The sequence below is a fragment of the Ursus americanus genome, chromosome 5 (genome assembly GCF_024610735.1).
Source record: "Ursus americanus isolate L20-20 chromosome 5, mUrsAme1.1.p, whole genome shotgun sequence".
Taxonomy (NCBI): Eukaryota; Metazoa; Chordata; class Mammalia; order Carnivora; family Ursidae; genus Ursus; species Ursus americanus.
Genome location: NC_142131.1, coordinates 79,036,907 through 79,046,611, shown reverse-complemented (window position 1 = coordinate 79,046,611; position 9,705 = coordinate 79,036,907).

The following is a 9,705-nucleotide window of genomic DNA, read 5'->3' as shown; positions in this document are numbered from 1 at the left end:
GCGGCTGATGTAGAAGTGGTTGCTTCCTGTGTTCTTTTCTAGGATTCTGATGAATTCCTATCTCCCATTTAGGTCTTTCATCCACTTTGAGTCTATTTTTGTGTATGGTGTAAGAAAATGGTCTAGTTTCATTATTCTGCATGTAGATGTCCAATTTTCCAAACACCATTTGTTTAAGAGACTCTCTTTTTTTCCATTGGATGTTCTTTCCTGCCTTTTTGAAGATTAGTTGACCATAGAATTGAGGGTCCATTTCTGGGGTCTCTATTCTGTTCCATTAAGCTATGTGTTTGTTTTTGAACCAGTACCATACTGTCTTCATGATTACAGATTAGTAATACAGTTTGAAGTCTAGAACTGAGATGCCACCAGCTTTGGTTTTCTTTTTCAATATTCCTCTGGCTATTTTGTGTCTTCTCTGGTTCCATACATATTTTCAGATTGTTTATTCCAGGTCTATAAAAAATGTTCATGGTAGGTATAGTACTGTTATTTCAATGGGTAGATTCCTTTGGATAGCATAGACATTTTAACAATATTTGTTCTCCAATACATGAGCATGGAATGTTTTCCCATTCCTTCATGTCTTCCTCAATTTTATTCATAAGTGTTCTATAGTTTACAGAGTACATATCCCTTGCATCTTTCGTTAGGTTTCTTTCTAGGTATCTAATATTTTTTTCGTGCAATTGTAAATGGAATCAATTCCTTAATTTCTCTTTCTTCTTTCTCCTTGTTACTGTAGAGAAATGTAAGTGACTTCTGTGCATTGATTTTTTATCCTGCCACTTTGCTGAATTCCTGTATCAGTTTTAGCAATAGTTTGGTGGAGTTTTTGGGTTTTCTCCATAGACTGTCATGTCTTCTGCAAAGAGTGAGAGTCTGACTTCTTATTTGCCAATCTAGATGCCCTTTATTTCTTTTTGTTGTCTGATTCCTGAGGGTAGGACTTCTAGTACTATGTTAAACAATAGTGGTGAGATTGGACATCCCTGTCATGTTCCTGACCTTAGGGGAAAAGCCCTCTGTTTTTTCCCACTGCAGATGATATTTGTTGTGGGTCTTTCATATGCAGCATTTATGATATTGAGGTACGTTCCCTCTATCCTTACACGGCAAGAATTTTATCAAGAAGGGCTGCTGTACTTTGTCAAATACTTTTTCTGCACCTATTGAGAGGATCATATGGTTCCTGTCCTTGTGCAATATAACACTGATAGATTTATAGGTGTTGAACACCCCCTGCATGAGTGCCATTCTAAGATGAGGTTGGGAAATCAATTGAACCTCCACAGAGAGATCTTATCTTTATAACTGCTATGGACTGAATGTCTGTGTCTTCCCAAAAATTCATGGTTGAAGTGCAAGCTCAATTTCTTTTTTTTTAATGTTTTTTTTTATTATATTATGTTAGTCACCATACAGTACATCCCTGGTTTCTGATGTAAAGCTCGATGATTCATTAGTTGCATATAACAGCCAATACACCATGCAATGCATGCCCTCCTTACTACCCATCACCAGCCTATCCCATTCCCCCACCCGCATCCCCTCTGAAGCCCTCAGTTTGTTTCTCAGAGTCTATAGTCTCTCATGCTTCATTCCCCCTTCTGATTACTCCCCCTTTCCTTATCCCTTTCTTCCCCTACCGATCTTCCGACTTCTTATGTTCCATAGATGAGGGAAACTATATGATAATTGTCTTTCTCTGCGTGACTTATTTCACTTAGCATTATCTCCTCCAGTCCCGTCCATGTGGCAGCAAATGTTGAGAATTCATTCTTTTCGATAGCTGAGTAATATTCCATTGTATATATGGACCACAACTTCTTAATCCAGTCATCTCTTGAAGAGCATCTCGGCTCCTTCCATGATTTAGCTATTGTGGACAATGCTGCTATGAACATTGGGGTGCATATGGCCCTTCTCTTCACTACGTCTGTATCTTTGGGGTAAATACCCAGTAGTGCAATGGCTGGATCATAGGGTAGCTCAATTTTTAACTTTTAAAGGGACTTCCACACTGTTTTCTAGAGTGGCTGAATCCAACTTGCATTGCCATCAACAATGGAGGTGGGATCCCTTTCTCCACATCCTCTCCAGCAATTGTTGTTTCTTGCCTTGTCTATTTTTGCCACTTTAACTGGCATAAGGTGGCATCTCAGTGTGGTTTTGATTTGAATTTCCTTGATGGCTAATGATTTTGAACATTTATTCATGTGTCTGTTAGCCATTTGTATGTCTTCATTGGAAAAGTGTCTGTTCATATCTTCTGCCCATTTTATGATTTGTTTATTTGTTTCTCACGTATTGAGTTTGAGAAGTTCTTTGTAGATCTTGGATGCCAGTCTTTTATCTGTAGTATCATTTGCAAATATATTCTCCTATTCCATGGGCTGCCTCATAGTTCTTTTGACTCTTTCCTTGGCTGTGCAGAAGCTTTTTATCTTGAGGAAGTCCCACAAATTCATTTCCTCTTTTGTTTCATTTGCCTTTGGAGATGTGTCATGAAAAAAGTTGCTGTGGCCAATGTCAAAGAGGTTACAGCCTATGTTCTCCTCTAGGATTTTGATGGATTCCCGTCTCACATCGAGGTCTTTCATCCATTTGGAGTTTCTCTCTGTGTATGGTGTGAGAGAGTGGTCAAGTTTCATTCTTTCACATGTAGCTGTCTAATTTTCACTGCACCATTTATTGAAGAGACTGTCTGTTTTCCACTGGATGTTTTTTCCTGCTTTATCAAAGATTAGTTACCCAAAGAGCCGAGGGTCCATTTCTGGGTTCTCTATTCTGTTTCATTGGTCTATGTGTCTGTTTTTGTGCCAGTACCATGTTGTCTTTGCGATCACAGCTTTGTAGTACAGCTCGAAATCCAGCATTGTGATGCCCCCAGCTTTGTTTTTCCTTTTCAGCAATTATTTGGTGATTCGGGGCCTTTTCTGGTTCCATACAAATTTACGGACTATTTTTTCCAGTTCCTTGAAACATGTCATCGGTATTTTGATCAGGATAGCATTGAAAGTGTAGATTGCTCTGGGTAGCATGGACATTTTAACTATGTTAATTCTTCCGATCCATGAGCATGGAATATTTTTCCATCTTTTTGTGTCATCCTCAATGTCTTTCAAGTGTGATTTATAGTTTCTAGAATATGGATCCTTTACGTCTCTGGTTAAGTTAATTCCAAGGTAATGTATGGTTATTGATGCTATTGTAAATGGGATGGATTCTTTAAATTCTCTTTCTTCAGTCTCATTGTTTGTGTATAGAAATGCAACTGATTTCTGAGCATTGATTTTGTATCCCACCACATTCTTGAATTGCTCTCTAACTTCTAAGAGTTTGGGAGTGGATTCTTTTGGGTTTTCCATATACAGTATCATGTCATCTGCAAAGAGAGACAGTTTGACTTCTTTGCCAATTTGGATACCTTTTATCCCTTTGTTGTCTGATTGCTGTTGCAAGGACTTCTAGTACTATGTCGAATAATAATGGTGAGTGTGGGCATCCTTGTCCTGTTCCTGATCTTAAGGGAAAGTCTTCCATCTTTTCCCCATTGAGAATAATATTTGCTGTAGACTGTTCATAGATGTTTTTTATGAGCTTGAGAAATGTAGCCTCTATTCCTACACTCTGAAGGGTTTTAATCAGGAAAGGATGCTGTATTTTGTCAGATGCTTCCTGCATCTATTGAGAGAATCATATGATTTCTGAATTTTTGTTTCTGGATAAAATCTAAGACACAGATAGATTTGTGAATGTTGTACCACCCTTGCATCCCAGGGATGAATCCCACTTGATCATGATGGATAATCCTTTTAATGTGCAGTTGGATTCTCTTAGCTAGGATCTTGTTGAGGATTTTGGCATCCATATTCATTAGGGAAATCGGTCTGTAATTCTCCTTTTTGATGGGGTCTTGCCTGGTTTGGGGATCAAGGTAATATTGGCCTCATAGAATGATTTTGGTAGCTTTCCTTCTGTTTCTATTTATTTGAAAAAGCTTTAGAAGAATAGGTATTCTTTCTTCTTTGAATATTTGGTAGAATTCCCCAGGAAAACTGTCCAGTCCAGGAGTTTTGTTTTTGGAAAGTTTTTGATCACTGTTTCAATCTCTTCATAATTAATTGACCTGTTTATAAAATCAATTTCTTCCTGTTTCAGTCTTGGTAGTTTATAGGTTTCCAGGAAGGCCTCCATCTCTTCCAGATTGCTTAATTTATTAGCATAAAGCTGTTGATAAAAGTTTCTCATAATCCTTCCGATTTCATTGATGGTGGTTGTGACCTCACCTTTTTCATTCATAATTTTATTAATTTGGGTCCTTTCCCTATTCTTTTGGATAAGTCTTGCTAGTGGTATGTCAATTTCATTAATTCATTCCAAGAACCAGCTTCTAGTTCTGTTGATCTGCTCTACTGTAGTCTTCGTTTCTAATTCATTGATTTCCGCTCTAATCTTGGTCAACTGCTTTCTCGTGCATGGATTAGGCCTGTCCCTCTGTTGCAATTCCAGCTTCTTGCGGTGAGAATATAAAAACTGCATTTTAGATTTTTCTATTCTTTTGAGTGAGGCTTGGATAGCTATGTATTTTCCTCTTAGGACTGCCTTTGCAGTATCCCATAGGTTTTGGGCCGTTACGTTTTCATTCTAGTCGGTCTCCATAAATTGTTTAAATTGATTTTTGATTTCCTGGTTTATCGAGTCATTCTTGAGCAGGATGGTTCTTAGTCACAAGTGTTTGAGTTTCTTCCAAATTTTCCTTGTGGTTGAGTTCCAATTTAAAAGCGTTGTGGTCTGAGAATATGCTGGGAGTAATTTCAGTCTTTTGGTATTGGTTGAGACCTGTTTTGTGACCCAGAACATGGTGTATTCTTGAGAATGTTCCATGGGCATTAGAATGTAATGAGTATTCTTTGGTTCTGGGGTGTAGTGTTCTATATATATCTATGAGGTCCAACTCGTCGAGTATGGCATTCAAAGCTCTTGTTTCCTTGTTGATTTTCTGCTTAGGTGATCTGTCTATTGCTGAGAGTGGAGTGTTGAGGTCCTGACTATTAATGTATTTTTATCTGTATGTCTCTTTATTCTGGTTAAGAGTTGGCGTGTGTATCTTGCTGCTCCCCTGTTGGGGGCTTAGATATTTATAATTGTCTTATCCACTTGTTGGATACATCCTTTAAGAATAATATAGTGCCCTTCTGTGTCTCTAACTTTAGTCTTTAGTTTAAAATCCAATCTGTGTGATATGAGAATTGGTACCCCAGCTTTCTTTTGAGGTCCATTGTAATGAAAGATGGTATTCCATCCCTTTACTTTCAATCTGAATGTATTTTTAGGTTCAAAATGAGTCTCTTGTAGACAGCAAATGGGTGGGTCATGTCTTTTTGTCCAATCTTCAACCCTGTGGCATTTATGGGAGCATTTAGGCCATTTACATTGAGACTGATTATTGAGAGATATGCTTTTAATGATGCCATGTTGCCAGTAAAGTCTTTGTTTCTATAGATTGTGACTTTCTGTTGTGTATCACTCTTGGGACCTTTTTACTTTAAAAGAACCCCCCTTAATATCTCCTGTAGGGCTGGTTTTGTGGTTACAAAATTGGTCAATGACTGGCAATTCTGGAAGGTCTTTATTTCTCCATCAATTCTGAATGACAGCCTTGCTGGATAAAGGATCCTTGGCTACATGTTTTTCTCTGAAAGAGCTTTAAAAATGCCCCCGCCCAACTCTTTCTCTCATTCCAGGTCTGTGTAGACATGTCTGATGTAATTCTGATGCCTTTGCCTTGGTACATGAGAAATTTTGTTGCCCTGGCTGCTTTCAATACTGTATCCTTCGATCTAATATTTGTAATGCACTATGACGTGATGTGGCATAGCTTTATAGTGGTTGAGCTTGGGAGGGGTCCTCTCTGCCTTTTGCACATGAATGCTTGTTTCCTTTGCTAGATTAGGGAAGTTTTCAGCTACAATTTGTTCAAATATCTCTTCTAGACCTCTGTTTTTCTCCACCCCCTTGGGGATGCCGATGATTCTGACATTGGATCGTTTCATTGAGTCAGTAATCTCCCATAATCTACATTCTTGAGAATGGATTTTTTTTAGCCCAGATTCTATTTTAGCTTTCTCTTCTACTAACCCATTCTCCAATTTGCTGATACATTCTTCTGCCTCATTTACCCTCGCCGTCAGAGCCTCTCGTTTTGACTGCATTTGGCTCAGAGAATTGTTAATTTCTGCCAGATTCGTTCTCATTTCCGCCCTTACCGATTCTATATTCTCATTAACATTTTTGTTAATACTTTTTTCAAGTCTACACATCATCTTGACCATCGTTACTCTTAATTCCATTTCTGATAATTTGGTTATATACATATCCATTATTTCTGTGGCAGAGGCCACAGACTCATTGTCTTTTCTTTGCTAGGGGATATTTCTCCTTCTCGTCATTCTGATGAGGAGAGGTTGCGCGGTCGTCCAGAGCCCAAATTATTGACTGGGACCCAGGCGGTGTGTACTTGTTTTATAGGGATCTTAGGGATGTGGGCTTCTTGATTTTTCAGCCTGCCTTCTGGGGGAGGGGACTGCCGCGCTGATACTCAGGCAACCCTTTCTGTGTAGAGTCTCCATGTCCCCTGCGAGGGGAGATGGGGATGGGCACACTGTGAGCAGGTATTTTCAGGCTTTTGTTCTCTGGCGGCTTTCCCTGGCGGTTTGCTGTGCCTCTTCTGAGAGTCAGAGCAGCAGTGGCCGAATCTCAGCCTCTGTCTCAGAACAGAGGGATTGCGGACCGTTCTCCACTGATATTCTGACCACTTTAACTCTGTTTCTGTTGGTGCTGCTCAACCCTGCAGCGTCCCGGGATGTGCACACCACACTTGTCGTCCCAGCCCTCACTTCCAGGGCTGGCGCGTCTCTGTCCTTTGTGTTTCTAACACCGCCAGCCGCCAGCTGCCAGCCACCAGTTGCCAGCCGACCCCACATGCTCCAGAGCTCCCAGTCTCAGTCTGGTTCCAGTGAGAGCACCGGAGATCCTGAGATCCGGTTTTCAGACTGGTTGCACGCGTTCCCTGGCTCACAGTCTGTTTGCTCTCTCAGGGGTGCGGGACCGCGAGTCCGCCCGCTCCCCCGTGCAGGTGGCTACCGCTTCCCGGCGCCTGAACGTGGTAGCTCCGTCCCCCTTCCATTTATCTTCTGATATCTGTGCACATTTTCATGGCTCCCCGCTTTGTACCTCAATACTCAGTGCTGGAGATGTTCATTTGTACAGATCCAGATGTATCTTCTTGTATCTCATGCTGATTCCATGGATGTTCAGGATGGTCTGGTACATATCCAACTCAACTTAGGGAACTGGCTGAAAAAGGGGTCCCCTACTCCTCCACCATCCTAACTCCAGAGCCAATTTCTGGTATCAGTAGGTGGATTTGTGGTCAGTGCCTTAGTCATGAGGGCAGAGCCATCATGAATTGTATAGTGACATTTAAGAAACTGCAGAGAGAACTAATTCGTCCCTTTTGCCATGTGAAACAAGAAGAAGAAATGTCCGTCTCAGAAGTGAGCTCTCAGTAAACACTGACTCGAAACTGGGTCTTCCTAACCTCCAGAAGTATGAGAAATACATTTCTGTTCATAAGCCACCCATTGTGGTATTTTGTTATAGTCTGAGCAGATGAAAAAAATACCCATCAAAACAATTACTTTGCATTACGACCAATGATCAAAACTCACCATGTTGGGGCGCCTGGGTGGCACAGCGGTTAAGCATCTGCCTTCGGCTCAGGGCATGATCCCGGTGTTATGGGATCAAGCCCCACATCAGGCTCCTCCGCTAGGAGCCTGCTTCTTCCTCTCCCACTCCCCCTGCTTGTGTTCCCTCTCTCGCTGGCTGTCTCTATCTCTGTCGAATAAATAAATAAAATCTTTAAAAAAAACAAAAACAAAAAAACTCACCATGTTTGTAAATAGCTCTATGGTAATGAGGTCTAGATTGCATTACTACATGGCATAATTTCCATCTGGAGTCACCCAGTAAACATTCACTAATTCCGAATTTTCTTCCCTTTTAGAGACATCTTCAGGAACAATGCTTCTCTCCTCTTCAAGGAGGATGGCGTGAGCAGTGGATGAAATCTTACCTCTCCACCAGCTACCCCTGCCACTGAACCCTCCATAGCACAAGCCAGTATCCTATCACTGCAAGTGCACAGTTGGCTCACTCAACGGCTCCAGAGAGAAAAGAGGTTTCTGATGTCAGAGGTCATTAATATTTCCACTTACACAGCTGAAAATGCTGGGATTAGTGAAGAGCTCGCTGGAGTCCCAGGCACAGGACCACTCCACAGACCTGACCTCCCTAGGAAATGTAGGCACTGGGTCCTCCTGAGGTCAGTGCCCTGAGCATGGGGCTGGAGAGCCTCTGTCCTGCCTGGATAAAGTGTGAAAACAACAGCAAGGTTGATGGCCTCTGACTTGAGCCCCTCCCTCTGGAAGACTTGGCTGACAGTTGCAGGCCCACATTTAGAGAATATGAGAGTGAAACCATTGTTTCTCCACAGAGCAAGCAGTTCCAGGAAAAGACATCAAAGCGTTTTGACTTCAGGTGGCTCAGGGAGTGAGGGGAGGGCAGAGAGACACCAGGGACAATGGGAGGCAGGTTTCCAATGACCTCTGTGAGGTCATGTAGCCAAGACTCCCATGGGAGCCCTGGAGGCAGTGAGAAAGGCTATAAACAAGTTTCCAAAGCTTCCAGAGAATGAGAGGAGCATTTCCCTTTAGAAAGGAGTGGGACTATAACATTTATTCCTGTTTTTATTTCTTTCATGTTTAGGTCCCCTGTGGCTAGCTGTGATGTTTTCACTCTTGGGCAAGTATGACACTGGCAGGTCATGGGGTTACATCTCATGAACAACTTAAACTACTAGGAGGGGCTCTGGGGAAATCTGCCAAGACACCAGGGTGGAAGTTCAGAAAGGGAGGAAGGAGCTTGGATTCTAAGATTTATGTGGAAGATCAGGAGGAAACTACCAATGTTTCTTTAGAGGAAGTAGAACATAGGAGGATCTGCTGTGTCAGATAATATATATTTCTTTTTAAAGACAATTTTATTAATTTATTTGAGAGAGAGAGTGCACAAACAGGAGGAGTTGAGGCAGAGGGAGAGGGAGAAGCAGGCTCCCCACTGAGCAGGGAGCCTGATGAAGGGCCTGATCCCAAGTCCCTGGGATCATGACCAGAGCCAAAGTCAGGCACTTAACTGAGCCACCCAGGTGCCCCTATATAATGTTTATTGCAATGTATAGTATCTAAGACAGTTGGATGCTGGCACAGGATAGACCAACTGACCCACAGAAAGGGACACCGAGCCCTGTATAGGATTCAGGCATGTGCGGAGTTCTGTGGCATGGGAAAAGTGCATGGGATGTCAGTGGGTATAGAAGGCACCACCTAGTAAATGGAGCTAACAAGCCAGTTCTCCATATGGATAGAGATTACTCAGTCTCTACTTACATTACTTATCCAGAGGCATTTAAAACCTAAATCTTAAATGGAAACTGTAGATCATATAGCTATTCTTAGATAAATACTTCTTTCTTTTTCTTTTTTTAAATTAGTTTCAGAGGTAGAGTTCAGTGATTCATCAGTTGCATATAACACCCAGGGCTCATTACATCAAGTGCCCTCCTTAATGCTCAACACC